The sequence below is a fragment of the Ambystoma mexicanum genome, chromosome 2p (genome assembly GCF_040938575.1).
Source record: "Ambystoma mexicanum isolate Mex_15411 chromosome 2p, UKY_AmexF1_1, whole genome shotgun sequence".
NCBI lineage: Eukaryota > Metazoa > Chordata > Amphibia > Caudata > Ambystomatidae > Ambystoma > Ambystoma mexicanum.
Genome location: NC_090923.1, coordinates 1248539061 through 1248554726, shown reverse-complemented (window position 1 = coordinate 1248554726; position 15666 = coordinate 1248539061). Strand labels below are relative to the sequence as shown.

General features: G+C 51.5%; 1 non-coding gene across 1 annotated transcript; it reads right to left on the bottom strand.

Moving 5' to 3' along the window:
* Positions 1-2197: 2197 nt before the first annotated feature.
* LOC138568296 (5.8S ribosomal RNA) lies at positions 2198-2351 on the bottom strand. The gene has a single exon (XR_011302636.1). It is a non-coding gene; the product is annotated as a 5.8S ribosomal RNA (ribosomal RNA).
* Positions 2352-15666: the final 13315 nt, after the last annotated feature.

Sequence of the window (15666 nt, the reverse complement as noted above, 5' to 3'; positions counted from 1 at the left end):
CTCTCTCCTGGAGTGATCACTTTCTCCTTTCCTCCCATCTCACCCTCTCTACCCCTCAGGCTAAGCCAACTCCAGCACTGTCACCTACCTTCTCGGTTATCTGACCCATAAGGGGTGTGTCAGTTGAGGCTTTCATCGCCAATTTCTCTCCCTCCCCACTCCCCCGTTGGCTAGCTCACACCTTGACATAGCCCTTTCCATGCTTCACTCTGCTATATCTGATACTCTCGATGTTCTCGCCCCTGTCATGAGGATCTGCTTGAAGCCCAAAGCCAAGTGCAACTCTTGGTACGACTCAGACCTTGGCACCCTTAAACGCAAGTGTATAGTGGCTGAAAGGAAATGGCATGCTTCCGGAACATCCTCTGACAAACTGGCCTGCAGCCTGCTCCAAAGGCAATACCAGCTCTCTGTCCGAACCAAGAAGAGAGCCCACATCCAAGCCCGCGTCTTTGTGGAATCTAACAACTCAGCCAACCTCTTTAAAATCTGCAAGGAGCTGGCCATCCCCCTGCAGTTTCTGCCTCTCCTGTCCCCTCCGAGGCCCTCTGCATGGCCCTGGCTTCTCATTTCATATATAAAACTCTGGACATCCTGTCCTCTCTCTCTTCCTCGCCACTCCTCCCTCTACTCCCTGCTCTTCCTCTGGCCCTTCTGCAGCACCTCTCCTCCCTCCTTCTCTGCCTTTCCCCTGTTCTACTCAGACAAGGTTTCTAGACAAGTCTGACCTATGAAAGTCTTGTGAAAACAGGTTCACCCCTGTTCCTCCGAAACCATCAAGGACCACATTGACACCCTGGCTCCTGCTCTGGCTGATTTCTGCAACCACTCCTTCACCACTGGGGTCTTCCCCTCCCCCTGAAGCACTCCCTTGTGCACCCTCTTCTAATAAAAAAAAAACCCTCTGCCAACCCATCCTGCCCGGCTAACTATCGTCCAATCTCCATCACTCCTTTCCTGGGCAAACTCCTGGAAAAGCTGGCCATCTCCCAACTTACTCTTCACATTGAATCTGTTGGTTGTCTCCATGACCATCAGTCTGGCTTCAGAGCTGCCAGAAGCACAGAAACTGCTCTCCTGAACATCTGTGAAGATCTGCTCTCCAACCTCGATTAACACAACCCCTGTGTCCTCATATTACTTGATCTCTCTTCTGCCTTTGACACAGTCAACCATGCCATCCTGCTCAACTGTCGCTGTGATAACCTGGGTATCACTGATCAGGCCCTAGCTTGGTTGACCTCCTTCCTCTCCAATCGACCCACCCAGGTCCAACTTGGGTCCTTCCTCTCCTCTATCTCTATCTCTACCTGTGGTGTTCCCCGGGGGTCTAACCTCCCTCTCTAGCTGTTCAACCAATACCTGGCACTTCTTGGCCACCGCATTGTCGCTCTCTGCCCCAACTTTCAGTGCTATGCGTTTGACACTCAACTCATCTTCAGGCTCCCTTTTGTCACCTCTTCTCCTTCTCTCATCTCTGACTGTCTGTCCGACATCCAGGAGTGGTGCGGTGCCAATGATCTATGCCTTAATGCCAGTAAGACCCAGATTCTCCTCATCGGCACACCTGCACCCTTCTTTCCTGTTACTATCTGGCCGGCCTCTCCTGGCCCTCTTCCTGCTCCCACCTGTGAGGCTAAAAACCTCGGGGTCATCTTCGATTCCACACTTTCCTTCTCTCCTCACATCTCTGATGTCTCTAAGAAGTCACATTACCAGCTGCACCTCCTCATACGTATTCTCCCTTTCCTCTCCTTCCCCCAGAAGCTCACTGTCTCCAGAGCTCTGGTTCTCTCTACTGCAACAGCCTCTTTCTAAATCTGCCTCCCTCTACTCACCGCCCTCTGCAACTCATCCAAAACAGGAGTGCGAGACTTGTCCTTGGCCTCAAGCCCAGGGATCGTATCTCTCCAGGACTGAAATCTTTGCACTAACTCCCAGCGGTGGTGAGGATTAAGTTCAAAACCCTCTGCATTGTCCACACAGCCTTCTGGGGCCTGGGACCTCAATACCTTCAACTCTCTCTCCCTAAATATCTCCCCTCTTGGCTCGTCCACCTCCAACTCCCTCAGGGTCAGTCGCTTCTCCAAACAGCGAGTTGGTGGTAGATCTCTTTCTTCTGCTGGGGCCTCCATCTGGAACAGCCTCCCTGCCTCTCTGGAACCTGAGAAGAACCATCTCTGGTTCTTTTTTTTTGTGACCCTCAGACAGGCGTAGCCCCGGAAGGAACCCGGGGCTGCAAGGTGCGTTCGAAGTGTTGATGATCAATGTGTCCTGCAATTCACACTAATTCTCACAGATAGCTGTGTTCTTCATCGACGCGCGAGCCGAGTGATCCCCCGCCAAGAGTCATCTGCAGTTCTGAAAGCACCTCAAGACCTTCCTCTTTGCTTCTGCTTTCTCTCCTCCTCTCCCCTGCTGATCTCCTGGCTGAATCTGAAACTGCACTGGTTACCTGGCCACCCTCTGATCTCGGGCCCAGTTCTCCTCCCCACCAATTGCACATCTGCACTGCCCCCCTGGCAACCCTTGCACTCAGGGACGGTTCCGTATCCCTACAGCCCCTACTAGCACTTGACACCTGATGTCAGCACTTACCCTTGCACTTGCCACCAGCTGGCTGCACTTTTACTTATTGTCCTTAATATATCTTACTGTTATCCTATGTACTGCACTGTCCCCTCCTTTTTCCCCCTGCACTTTTCTACTTCCCCCCTCCCCTGCACTTGCGTGATCTCAATGTCACCTGGCCTAGTAGGATTGCTGTCTCCGTCCTCCCTCTGTCTCCCCTACATTGCCTCGTCGCGGCTTGAAACACCTGTGTATAGGCGCATTATAAATGGCATATCATATAATATCATAAAATATCTACATCCGCAACCCTCATGGCTTACATACCTCCCAATGAGGCCTGCCGCTCCTCAATCTCAAATCTGCCGCACTTGAGCACTATTATAATTTTGCATACCAGACAAACATTCACACCTCAAGCACACTATCAGGCAGAACATTGCACACCTCCACTTTTTCACCAACATTTTGGGAGGGGGGCTCACTCAAAAAGAAATATATACAGGAAAGTTGGGACACACCACATGAGGATCAAGACCAACTACTAAGAAGGTCAGACATTCAAGTAATCACTACATGGGATCACTGCATATAAAAGTTGGTCACACCAACTTAACTCCATGGTTGGCATTGCAGCAGGTGCTTTCTATATGCTGTGTCTTCCTAGATTGGAAAATACCTTTACCTACACACAACCATCAGAACGGGAATACCTCCTTGCCAACAATAAATTCCCACATAATCGGGCCAAACAACAAACGTCCTGCTGAGAGGAATAATCTTCAGAAAAATTATGAAGTATTTATTTCAGAACGGGGCTTCATAAAGCTCTCAAAAATGTTCCTTACCACATTGACCAAGAGCCCTATTACTTACAGACACCTCAAAATCAGTAAACCACTATAGACTTACAATAGTCAAAGAGGTGTTCTCACACACAAGGCACATGTAAATTACTGTGCCAAACCACCAGCACATCTACACAGCAGGCAGACATAATTCCATCTTACAACATTTAGCAACATGTGGATCGAAAACACCACCCACTCGTAGCAAAAAGCTCCAAGTCCAGCAGAGTGGATACACTACCAACCATATGTGGAGTGATTAAAGTGAACACCACTACACAGACGCTACAAGACATCCCCATTGCAGGTGAACAGGAATTTGAGGGTAACCCCACCGATTTCATCAAGTTGTGCTCATTCTATGCCAGCTGCATCCCAAACAACACCCGATATAATATAACCCTCTCAGCACAAAGGTCCAGTGACTTAAACACAAGGTCTACTGACTTAAACACCCCAGTTGACTTGGGTGACATCTATGACTACTTTGAGAACATTCCCTCCATGACCTACAATATTTGCAACAGGGAAATTCAATACAAATTAATTAAACAACTATACTACCCCCCTGCAAAATGTATTGCATGGGCCTGGTGAGCTCCTCGGCGTTTGGCACCAATGTGGGGGTCTGGGCACGTTGATACATGGCATGTGGTCGTGTCCCGCTATAATAACTTACTGGAGGAGAATTCACAAATTGGTCTGTCGTATTCCCAACACTTCCATTACCTTCGCCCCTGGTCCCATGTTATTTGGTATGAATGGTGCAGAAAGGCATGCAGACTCCAATATACGACAGTTAGCACACATAGTCCTGTTCTTGGCTCGCAAATGATTAATCATGGATTGGAAGGCCGCCCATGCGCCTACAAAACAGGCTTGCCTCGGACTGGTCTTTAAAATGTGTACATTTTAATGTGCAGCGATAAGGAGGCAAGGTAGACCCACTCAAGCTGACCTAATTGGGGATCTGGTTGATACATATATTAAATAATGGGCCCAGGTATACTTAGACAAACAAGATATGTGCTCTGTATGGACACTAGATTAGTGAAGAGGATTCTAACTACCAATGTTTAATGTCCCTTTAGCTGGGACTTTTTCAGCAGCGCCTCACATTCCAGCAACCTTTACACTCAGCAGGCGCCTTTGGTGCTTTACAGCAGTTTCTAAATCAGCATCTTGAGCTCTCCAGCATCACCAGGAGAGAAGGACCCATTTCCTTCCCTTTACGCTTCCCTGGGTGGTGGGGTGCATCACCTTTGGGGGCAGTGGGTCATCAACCTCTTCCTGCACCCATCACCCCACCCCCCGCAGCAGGTAACCTCTTGTTTTGTTCCTCTCTTTCAGGTTCCTGCACGCTTTGGGTCCAGTTTCTGACCAGCTCATCGGCACTGTTATAAATGAAGATCTTTGGGACATCGGTTACGTGGTATTGAAGTTTCTTCTATTAAGTTACATGAAGATCAGTTGAAGAACAGGAAGAGACCTCTGGGAGACCTGAGATTGATCCACTGGCTCCCACCACCAAGGCTCACAACTCTGTTATTCCCTGGGCTGGAACCGTCTTCAAGGACAAACATTCCGCTCACTCACACAACATTCGCTCGATGACATCATGCACTGCATGCATATAGAAGATCACTATATAACATAACCCTTCAAAGAACACCACACAGATGAATAGTTTGTGGTGCCTCCCTGGCCTAGATTGGTTTTGCCTTTCCCTCCTTAGCCAGTATCTCCTGCATGTAACCCTCTGCATCCCTGTTATGACTGGTTTTCCTGCTTGGCCCCTATTTCCTGAATGCATGGTGTATGAATGCAGGGTGTGATGTCATGAATGGAATGTCATGTGAGTGTCTGGAATGTTTGAGGTTGAATGTGATTCCACTCAGGGCAGTTGGAGGATGTAGCCTGAGTGGTGGGAGCCAGTGGGCTCCCCTTTGTACTTCCCTATCTCCTTGAAGTACCTGATGTGAGCTGATTAACATTGTAAGCTGAAAAATATTCCTGCAGCCTACCCGTGTATCCTTGTTGAGCAACCCTCACACTGAATATAACAACCCCCTCACCACATATCCTTCAAAATGCGCTCTTAAGTGTCTATCCTAATTGATTCCCTCAAAAAGAGGTCGGGGTGCCCTCTGCAAGAAAGAGCACAGCATAACAACCTGTTCTGTGGGAATTTACCCACTCAGAGTCTGCAGCCACCTGGTTTAACTCACTGTCCCTCTCACAAACGAGGAATATCCATTTGCAAATCAGTCTTTGTCCCGCCCACAAGGGCAGTCCAGCATTGTAACGCTAGGCAATTCTCCTTTGAACAAGAGTACCAACAGCAACCCCAGACACGTGTTTCGGCCTAGTCGGCCTTCATCAGTGAAGGTGGAGCTGTGCCTCTCTGAGCACAGTGAGCAAGGGTTCCACATCTGAATAACCCTAGGCAACTTAGGGTGACCAACCCCAAGTTCCTTTTACATGCGAAAAGAGATCAGGGTGCCCCTCTGCAAGAAAGTGCACAGCATGATAACCTGTTCTGTGGGAATGTACCCACTCAGAGTCCCGCAGCCTAGCATTTCGGTTCTGGACTGCTCAAGTGGGCGGGACAAAGACTGATATGCAAATGAATATTCCTCCGTTGTGAAAGGTACAGTGAGCTAAACCCTGTGGTTGCAGACTCTGAGTGGGTACATTCCCACAGAACAGGTTATCATGCAGTCTTCTTTCTCGCAGAGGGGTGCCTGGACCTCTTTTTTAATTGTATCCCTGTTAGTCTGTCCTCTTGTTCTACAGGGCTCCATGGCTACTCAGCCGGTTGTGTGCTATATAATGCATACATGCAGTCTGTTTTATTCTTCAGGAAAGATTGTTGACAACATGGGAGAGATATGTAAGCTATTTGTTTTCCAATTTGAAAACTCTCTAAGAAAAGAAGCCAATTAAAAACTACTGCGGGGATCACATCATTTTTTTGTAAATTTCAATACATGACAACAAATCACACATATAACGAAAACTAAACAGAAGGCATACAGCAAATTTACCATCTTGACAAAGAGTCTAATCCCAACCTGCATTCTGTTGCTCAGGGGGTTAACGTGACTGCTGCTGAGGTCAATTGGAGAATCTCTCGGTCCACAGGTCTGAATCTGATCTGGGCCGACTCCTTTTGTGGTTGTTAAAATGTCTGTTGGATGTTAACAATTCGGAGGTAAGACTTGAAAGTGCTTGGACACTCTCGATGCAGCATGATGTGCTATAAATAGCTATTAGCTAATTATATTGTCGCCAAGCGATCACTAGCAACAGGTGCTAAAATAGACTCATACTGAACAGCGTTTTTGTTTCTTAAAACGAAGAATTAATTTGCAGTGCCTACCTGTCTTGCTTTCCTTTTGACGTTTACAAACACCATGAAAAAATGGCCAATGCAATAACAATGACCTTTCACTTACAAGTGGGTCAGTATTTTCCTTGAAAAGGGTAAAGGAGCAAGCACTCTGGCAGTGCAGATAACACAAGGAAGAGGCGTTGCTGGGGGGGCGGGGAATGAGGGGGTTTTAGTCCCGTGTCTTTTGGTTGTAGCCCTGGATAGAAGCTCAGGGGCTACAACCAAAAGGCTGGCTAGCCCCCAGCCTCGACAGTCCCAAAATTAGCCTAGCCCTGGATCTTTTCCAGACCTAGCAACACCCCTGACACAAGGTGTTACTCAGAGAGATTTAAAAGGCAGAACATCATCACTGATATGGCAGGAAGCATTCGAATTTAAGATGAGGTGCTATGATATATGGCATTTATAACACGCCTGTACACAGCTGTTTTTAGGCGCGAGATCATACACCGTGCCAAGATATTCTGCGCAAGTGCAGGCACGTTTTCTTTTACCAGTTTTTGAAACAAATGATGTGTGCAAAAAGTAATATTTACATCGAATGACCAATTCACCGAACAATATTTGCACCACTTTGTCCGTGCTGATGTCTGCGTTAAATCCCCAGCGCTGGAGCAGATGCGGTGATGGGGCCCCAGGAGCCTCGGGGACAGGATGCAGGTCTGAGCCCATCCCCTTTGTTCATGGAGAAGAGCTTTCCCTCTAGGCCAGCATCCGGGATCTTGCTTTCCAAGGTGGTCAGGAACTCCTGTTGCCCCCCACTCCCGCCGCATCATCCTCTGTCATAAGAAATGACCCCTAGCGTCGGATATTGTGCAGCGTCTCCCCAGAACTAGGCCTATGCCGCAAGCTTTAACTGAGACTTCTTTCACTACGGCTTGGTCAACAGTAATCCCTTGTTGTGGTGCATCTCCACCCATCCATTGGCCTACGCGTCAACATCATACGAGCACCTACGACTTTACACTGACCCCCAGTCTCTAAAAGACACAAGCTACGGCTGGTTGTGTCCGCCACTGAGCTCCTTGCAGACTGAGCCCTCCTTCCCCAGTGGTCGAAGTGTACGAAAAGAAGTAGAGGCACTATGTTCCCTACTGGCCTGCACCGCTCCCCAGAAACTCCATCACCACGCCCCCTCCCACGCACAATACAAATCCGCAAGCACACGTGCCTGCTGTTTAAGGGAATGTTCACTGTTCTTCCTACCCTTTTATTTTAAAACAAAATCATTCCAGAACGGTTTCTTTTTAAAATCAAAGTATAGGAACAGTAAAACTTAATTAAAAGAATTAGAAGAGCACCGCTCCCGACCGCTCCCGCCTACTTCGACCACTGTCCTTCCCATTAAAAAACATCCTCCAGTACAGATTCACAGGCCGATTCATGGAATTAATGTGCGCCGAAAAAACAGCGCACGCGTGCGAAAACTTGCGATTCGCAGTGAAATAGCAAAAATCGCAGTGCAAGTGCGATTATCGCACAGAAAACATTGCACATCAATTCATGGAAGTCCGTGCACGCGCAAAATGTGGGATGTGCGCTGAAAAAGTGCGCGGCGCACGCTGGCGCACAGGTCATCGAACGCCGTGCGATAAGGCCACAGCGAATTCGCACATAGCGCGGCCCACATAACAAAAGTAGGCGTAACACGGGGCGTCACACGCAGAATGGGGAACAACTCGTGAAAATGTGGGCGTCACGGGGGAAGTACAGGAGGCAAGTGCGCAAAACGCCCACACGTATTCATGGAATCGAATGGGGAAAAACAGCACACGGCCAAAGTCGCGCACAGGCCCATACATGTCCGCCACACGAAAGCAGGCGGTAGCGTCCCTGCGCAGGAAAAAAATGTGCGCCAAAGTTCTACACGCGCGAGAAGGCCCACACGCGATCGGGCCTGGGGGAGCGTGTGCGTGTATCTCAGAGGTGCGCGAGAAGTTTCACACACGATCGGGCCTGGGGGAGCGTGTGCGTGTATTTCAGAGGTGCGCGAGAAGTTTCACACGCGATCGGGCCTGGGGGAGCGTGTGCGTGTATTCCAGAGGTGCGCGAGAAGTTTCACACGTGATCGGGCCTGGGGGAGCGTGTGCGTGTATTTCAGAGGTGCGCGAGAAGTTTCACACGCGATCGGGCCTGGGTGAGCGTGTGCGTGTATTTCAGAGGTGCGCAAGAAGTTTCACACGCGATCAGGCCTGGGGGAGCGTGAGCGTGTGCGTGTATTTCAGAGGTGCGCGAGAAGTCCCACACGCGATTGGCCTGGGCGCGTGTATTTCAGAGGTGCGCGAGATGTTCCACACGCGATTGGCCTGTGCGCGTGTATTTTAGAGGTGCGCGAGAAGTTTCACATGCGATCGGGCCTGGGGGAGCGTGAGCGTGTGCGTGTATTTCAGGGGTGCGTGAGAAGTTCCACACGCGATCGGGCCTGGGGGAGCGTGTGCGTGTATTCCAGAGGTGCGCGAGAAGTGTCTCACACGCGATTGGTCTGGGCGCGTGTATTTCAGGGGTGCGCGAGAAGTTCCACACGCGATTGGCCTGGGCGCGTGTATTTCAGAGGTGCGCGAGAAGTTCCACACGCGATTGGCCTGGGCGCGTGTATTTCAGAAGTGCGCGAGAAGTTCCACACGCGATTGGCCTGGGGGAGCGTGTGCGTGTATTTCAGTGGTGCGCGAGAAGTTCCACACACGATTGGCCTGTGTACGTGATTCCATTGGACCAAAGGCCCTGACAGCGCAGGCGCGTCTGTGACGTGACATGCGCTGGCGTGTCCCTGTACCCGGGGGAATGTTACAAGACCAAAAACTGCACGTCCGAGTGTCAGCCCGCGTAATTGGAGGATAGTGCCTCAGTGCGTATACGCGGAAGTGACGTTGGACATGTGGTGAGGTTTAAAAGGTGCGTGTAGTACGTCATTTCCTTGTACCTGCTTCCCGTGGAGAGCGAGTGGGTGAAATCTGTACTTCTTGTCGGTTCACACGCGATTTACTTCACAGCATTTCTAGTTCGTACTCCCTGTTACCTCTGTCAGTATTTTTCTGATTTTCTCTTCGACCTGTTTCCTCAAACAGCGTTGACTTCTCCTTTTGTCCTGTCTCCTCAGACAGTGTACAAATCTTCTTTTGGCGGGGGTGTTGCCAACGCGCACACGCGCGTATTTTTCACGCTCTTTTCCCAGGCAGACGGTGAGTCGCGCACGTATTTACCGACTGTGCTAGCCCCGTGTGTAGCGTACCCCTTCAGAGGTCATTGTAGGCTGCGTGTGACACGCATACGTTCATTTCTGTGTTTCTGGGTGCCACAGCGTAGTGCAGGTTCCTTTTCCCACGCACGTGGTCTACGAGGGGTCGCATGCACGTCATTTTCTGTTTTAGGGGTGCCTGTGCGTTGCGTGACCGGTCATCTTTCCCCAGGGGTTCCATACAGCCTTGCTAGAGCACTTGGGTACGAATTCCATCTAGTACCCTACCCCTTTGACCCCCAATTGCCCAGGACAATTGTCCACTGCAAATCCCATACGCACAACTCCATCAGTGCCATGGCTGGGAGGCGAGCAAGTGGTAAGGGTGGCAAAGGTGGCCGAGCCTCAAGAGGTGGGCGTGGTGGGCGTGGTAGGGGATGTGGCCAGGATTTGCAGACTCCCCCTAGCCCCCCACGTGTGGAGGACCAGTCAGGGACACACATCCCCCCCCCATGGTTGAGGGAAACGTGGCTGACACCATCCCTGCTCAGCCCTTGTTGGACTGGCCCATTGTGGCACCTGACCTAGCACAGGGTGACTCCCAGGCTGACTTCCAGGTCGCCAAGTCTAGGCCACGGGTGGCAGCGCAAGCCAGTGTCACCAGGCCACGTGGTACAGGGGCAGCCATGTCATCTGCTGCCCCGAGTAGGCAGGGTGGGGAGGCTGCAGGGGCAGCTGCAGCTCCGTCCACCCCAGCTCTGACTCTCCCAGCCAGGACAGTGTTGGTCCCGGTACATCAGACTGAGGTTCCCCCTGCCATCATCACACTTCAGCTAATGCCTGCAGAAAGTCATGTGGTCAGTGTGCCATCGCACACTACTACTACACAGTCCACCGGTGCTCCTGCCTCTAGTGTCCAGAGCGGCGTAGGGCACTCCGTATCCCCACCACCCACAAAAAGAAAGAGGAAGAGTGCTCGTCCAGTACAGGCTGATGACCCTGACACGGCTACAGGGTCCGGCACGCCAAGGAAGCCTAGCTTCAATGATGCCGAACTGGATGCACTTGTGCAGTATGTGTCCGAACATGACGCCGAAATGTTGGTCACTTCAGGGTGTAGGATTACACCTGCTCGACGTCAGGCACACTGGCAGTCCATCGCGGACAGCATAAGTGCCCTTGGGTTTATGAGGCGCACAGCTGTTGAGTGCTGCAAGCGCTGGAACGACCTTAAGCGTAGGGCAAAGAAAAAGCTGGCCTCAAGTCATGCCGCAACTCTGGTGACTGGAGGTGGGTCTCCACAAGAGGACATTGAACTCACTCTACATGAGCATGTTGCTGGGACCTACGTCACAGAGGAACAGATCCAAGGTGTGGGAGAGCTGCCAGATTACGAGGCATTGTCCGGTGAGTGCACATGCATGTGTGTGTGATCCATGTGTATGTTGTTTGTGGGAGGGGTTCTGGTTGAGTGCCAGGTCAGGGTGTGTGTGCCTGAGTGTTTTGGGCCACCCATGTGCTTCATCCAATGCATTCGGCGCCCCGGGATTTGGGTATTACAGTATCCCTTCTGCCCACAGTAGGCGTTTTGCACTACATCGCGCCAGTTGCCCTTGAAGTGGCATCTTGCTACAACATTGTTCTGTATTTAGCTGTGTTCATTCAGGCTGATTGTAGAAATTCACCTGGTTCTACTGTGCATCACTCTGCCCTATTGTCACATATATGATATGCCTATGGTACATGCCATCTGTGTGATGGCATGTGTCATGTATGTGTATTGGACATGCCACTCACAGGCCAATGTGTGATGGCACTGCTAGCCAGCATGCAGCTGATGTGTTGCTCTCCCATCTTGGTGTCATCAGTGTCTGACATTTTCCTCCCCTTCCAACTCATGGACAGTGCATGCATGGGAGGGTTATAGTCATGTGGGACAAGTGTAAATCAAATACTGGTACTGTAGCTTGTCTGGCCTAATAGCGTGCATGGTGCTAATGCCTGTTTCCATTTTTTGTCTTTCATGTTTTTGCAGAGGATGACGCACCTGATGCTGTTGAGGGAGAGGAGATGGTGCAGGCCCAGGAGGGATCTGAAGCACGACCAGGCACCAGTGGGGGACGTGGTTTGGTGGTGGGGGAGAACCCTCTCTTGCTGCAGGTCATACTGTCCAGGGGTGTCCCTGGCTGCAACTCCCCAGAACTCTTTTCAGGTGTTGATTCGGATGAGGCCTATGTGGATTCGCAGGTATGTGTTCATGGAAGGGATACTGTTCTGTTCGACCCACCTGCACCAGGGGTACAGCCCACTATGGGGATGTCAGTGTTGGTAGGTGCGCCTGTGGTGGTTACGGATGCAGGGCCACACTCCGCAACATCTGATCCTGTTCCTGGGCCAGCAGTTCAGAGGGGAAATGCAGTCCTGCAGCCTCAGGCAGTGCCGACACAGCAAGGCGCAGTTCGCCTTGCCCCAGACAGGTGTGGTGCCCGTCAACACGGTGGCCGTCCGCCACCGGGCAATACCGCATGGGAGCAATCCATTTACGGTATGGCCAACCAACAGGCAGCATCATCAGGAATGATTGCTCAAGCCATGGAGAGGGTGGCCACTTCCATTGTCCCCCCAGAAAGGCAGATGGAGCTACTACAGCAGGCAACAGACTCCATTTGCCAATCAGTCAGGGAGGACATGTTGGCGTCCAACAGGGACAGACAGGCGGCCCTGGACAATCTGAGGGAATCAATTTCTATAGATGCCCAGGGACAGAGGGAAGCCCTGAGGGGAGAGGTCCGGCACCTCAGGCAGACTCTTGTGGACCTTGAGGCTTCCACTGTCACCAGGACGGAACAGCTGCTGGAGCGCGTCACCCGTACGCTCTCAGCAGAGATGCAGGCAACTCGGGCGGAGGTCCGGGCAACACGTCGGGTGTTGCATGGGGATCTCCGCACCATATCCCTCCAGAACAAGGCCTTCCACACCCGCATGCTTGCTGCCATGGAGGACCAAACTAGGGCTTTGCATGGGCTGCCTCCCATAGCACCACCACCTCCTGTGGCAGCAGCAGCAGAGGTTGAGGAGAGCGAATCCAGCAGTGAATCTCCCACAATTTAGTAGCCGTGCAGGCCATGAGCCCATGGAGGTGTTTTTTTTTACCAACATTCACGCAGGTGGCTGTTGGTGGGCACCCTGTCCTCGGACCACCTGGGTCGCCTCCCCCACATCCCCTGGCCCACACATGGCCATTTTTGATTTTTTGTGTTGCCTTGTGTGGCTCCCGTGGGCATCCACTGTATTCCGGCTGGGCACATGCAGGCTTGTCCTGAGTTTGGGTTAGATGCTTGGGTTCGTGAGACACACACCCCTCCTGCTTCCCGTTTCCATGGGCTTGCAAAGGGTGTGCCCAGGTGACAGTGACTTACACAGTGACGTTGGACTCCCACGACATGTGTGGGCAGTCTGTAGTCAATGCTGTGTATACATTCCTAGTGCATATTGTTGTTGTATTGTGCACTGCATGGTGTATTGATGTGTGCTTGTGCATCCATGTCTCCCTCCTAATTTGCAGGTTCATTCCTCATGTCTTCACAAGGCCGTCCACTTTGGAGATGGAGCTCATGTTGTGAGCAGTGGACTTCCAGATGTGCGTGGCAACAACACTGTACAGTTGGAGGTGGTGGATGTGCTGGCATTCTCATGTTGTAAGACTACGTATCCTTTGCCTTAGTACTGTCATGTTTATGCTATGTCGATTGTATTGTGGTAAGTATTTGGTCATGTGTGTTGTTGTTTCTGCATTTATGTGGGCATATTGTGTGTGGCCAGTTTCCATTAGGGACACTGTACTTTGTGACACGTGTCATGTTTGGGGCATGACTTTGTTTGCTCTCACATGGCATGTCATGCCATGGTGTGTTGGGGGGCGGTGCTGGGGAGGGGTTGGGTGACATGGCACTGTTGTCATGTTGTGTCTTGCAAGGGGGTAATGATTTTAGCAGCATAGAAGTGTGTCTTTTGAACACAGCATTGGTGGTGTTTGTGTAGGTAGGGAAGCACACAATGGAACACTTCCAGATGTACAATCTCAGGCTGGTATGGTTGTGGCAGTTGACTGTCCATTGACACATCATAATTGTCAGTTACAATCATCATTGATTGTCAGCTGGTATGTGCCAGGGCTGTGTGCACTCCACAGGGGTGTGATTTTATGTGAAGTAATTAGCCACGAGCTGCGTACGGGCTGCCTCACCCCGTGCCCTTTCCCCTCCCTTGCGCAGTGGGCATGCATGTGGTTGGGGATGTGGGGGCACCACCATATTCACGGCCAGGCCCCGGCGTGTTGCAACGTTGTGCAGGACACATGCTGCCACTATGATCCTGCACACTACTGGGGGAGCGTATAACAGCTGCCCGCCAGAACGGTCAAGGGAGCGGAAGCGTGACTTGAGCACTCCGAATGTGCGCTCCACGATGCCCCGAGTTGCAATGTGGGCTGTGTTGTATCTTACCTGGGATGGCGTGGTGGGGTTCCGAATCGGCGTCATCATGTGGGTGCTGAGAGGGTAGGCACTGTCCCCTGGGGAGGTGGTGATGGGTATCATTAGTGGGGTTGTGACATTACTCAGTATCTGACATGCATGCATGCGCAGTGGCATTTATACTCACCGAGCAGCCATGTATCGCCATGCCGCCCAGCTTCTATGTCCCGGTTTAGGGTAGACATTCTGTAGATGAAACTGTTGTGGGTGGAGCCTGGATAGTTGGCGTATACTGAGGTGATGATTCCCTTGGCATCACATACTACCTGGGTGTTGATGGAATGCCAGTGCTTGCGGTTTCTATAGATGTGCTCAGTTGCCCTGGGGGGACGTAGAGCCACATGGGTGCAATCAATGGCACCTAGCACTTTGGGCAATTGTGCCACCCTGTAGAAATCCTGGGCAACAGCCTGCCTTTCTGCAGGTGTTCTGGGCAGGTATATGTGCCTGCGGACTGATGGGCGTGCAGTGATGATGGCCAAGACCTGGTGTAGGCAGCGTGACTTCGTGGCCTGTGACACCCCCCCCCCCACTATGGCACTTGTCCGCTGAAATGATCCAGTGGCCAGGAAGTGCAGTACATTGAGGTCCTTCTCCAGGGGGCTGAGTGCTTGGGAGCACAGGGTGGTTGATGTGAGGTCATCCTCCCACTCACTGACCAGGTCGAGTATTATGTGAGGTGGAAACCTGTACCTCCCATACACATGGTCATCAGGCATCCCAAAGAGGCTGGTTCTGGGTGTAAACATTCTGGCCCGGACTATCCTCCTCCTCCTGCGGTATCCCACGGCCACTGCTGCTAGGAACGGTATGTTCATCCTGGCGTCTGAGCTTGTTTGTTGTTTGCGTGCACTTTTATGCTGTGCGGGTGGACGTACGCCTACTTCCTGCTGGCGTACGTGTTTCCGGATTGGCCACGTTCGATTCCATGAATACGTGTTGTAGGCGAGCGTGTAAAACTTCCCGCGCAGCCCTGGAATACCCGCACCTAGCCCAATTGCGTGTGGAACTTCTCACGCACCCCTGAAATACACGTACCCCGCTCCCCCAGGCCCGATCGCATGTAAAACCACCCGCGAGCCCCTGAAATACACGTACCCCACTCCCCGAGGCCCGATCGCGTGTGGAACTTCTCGCGCACCC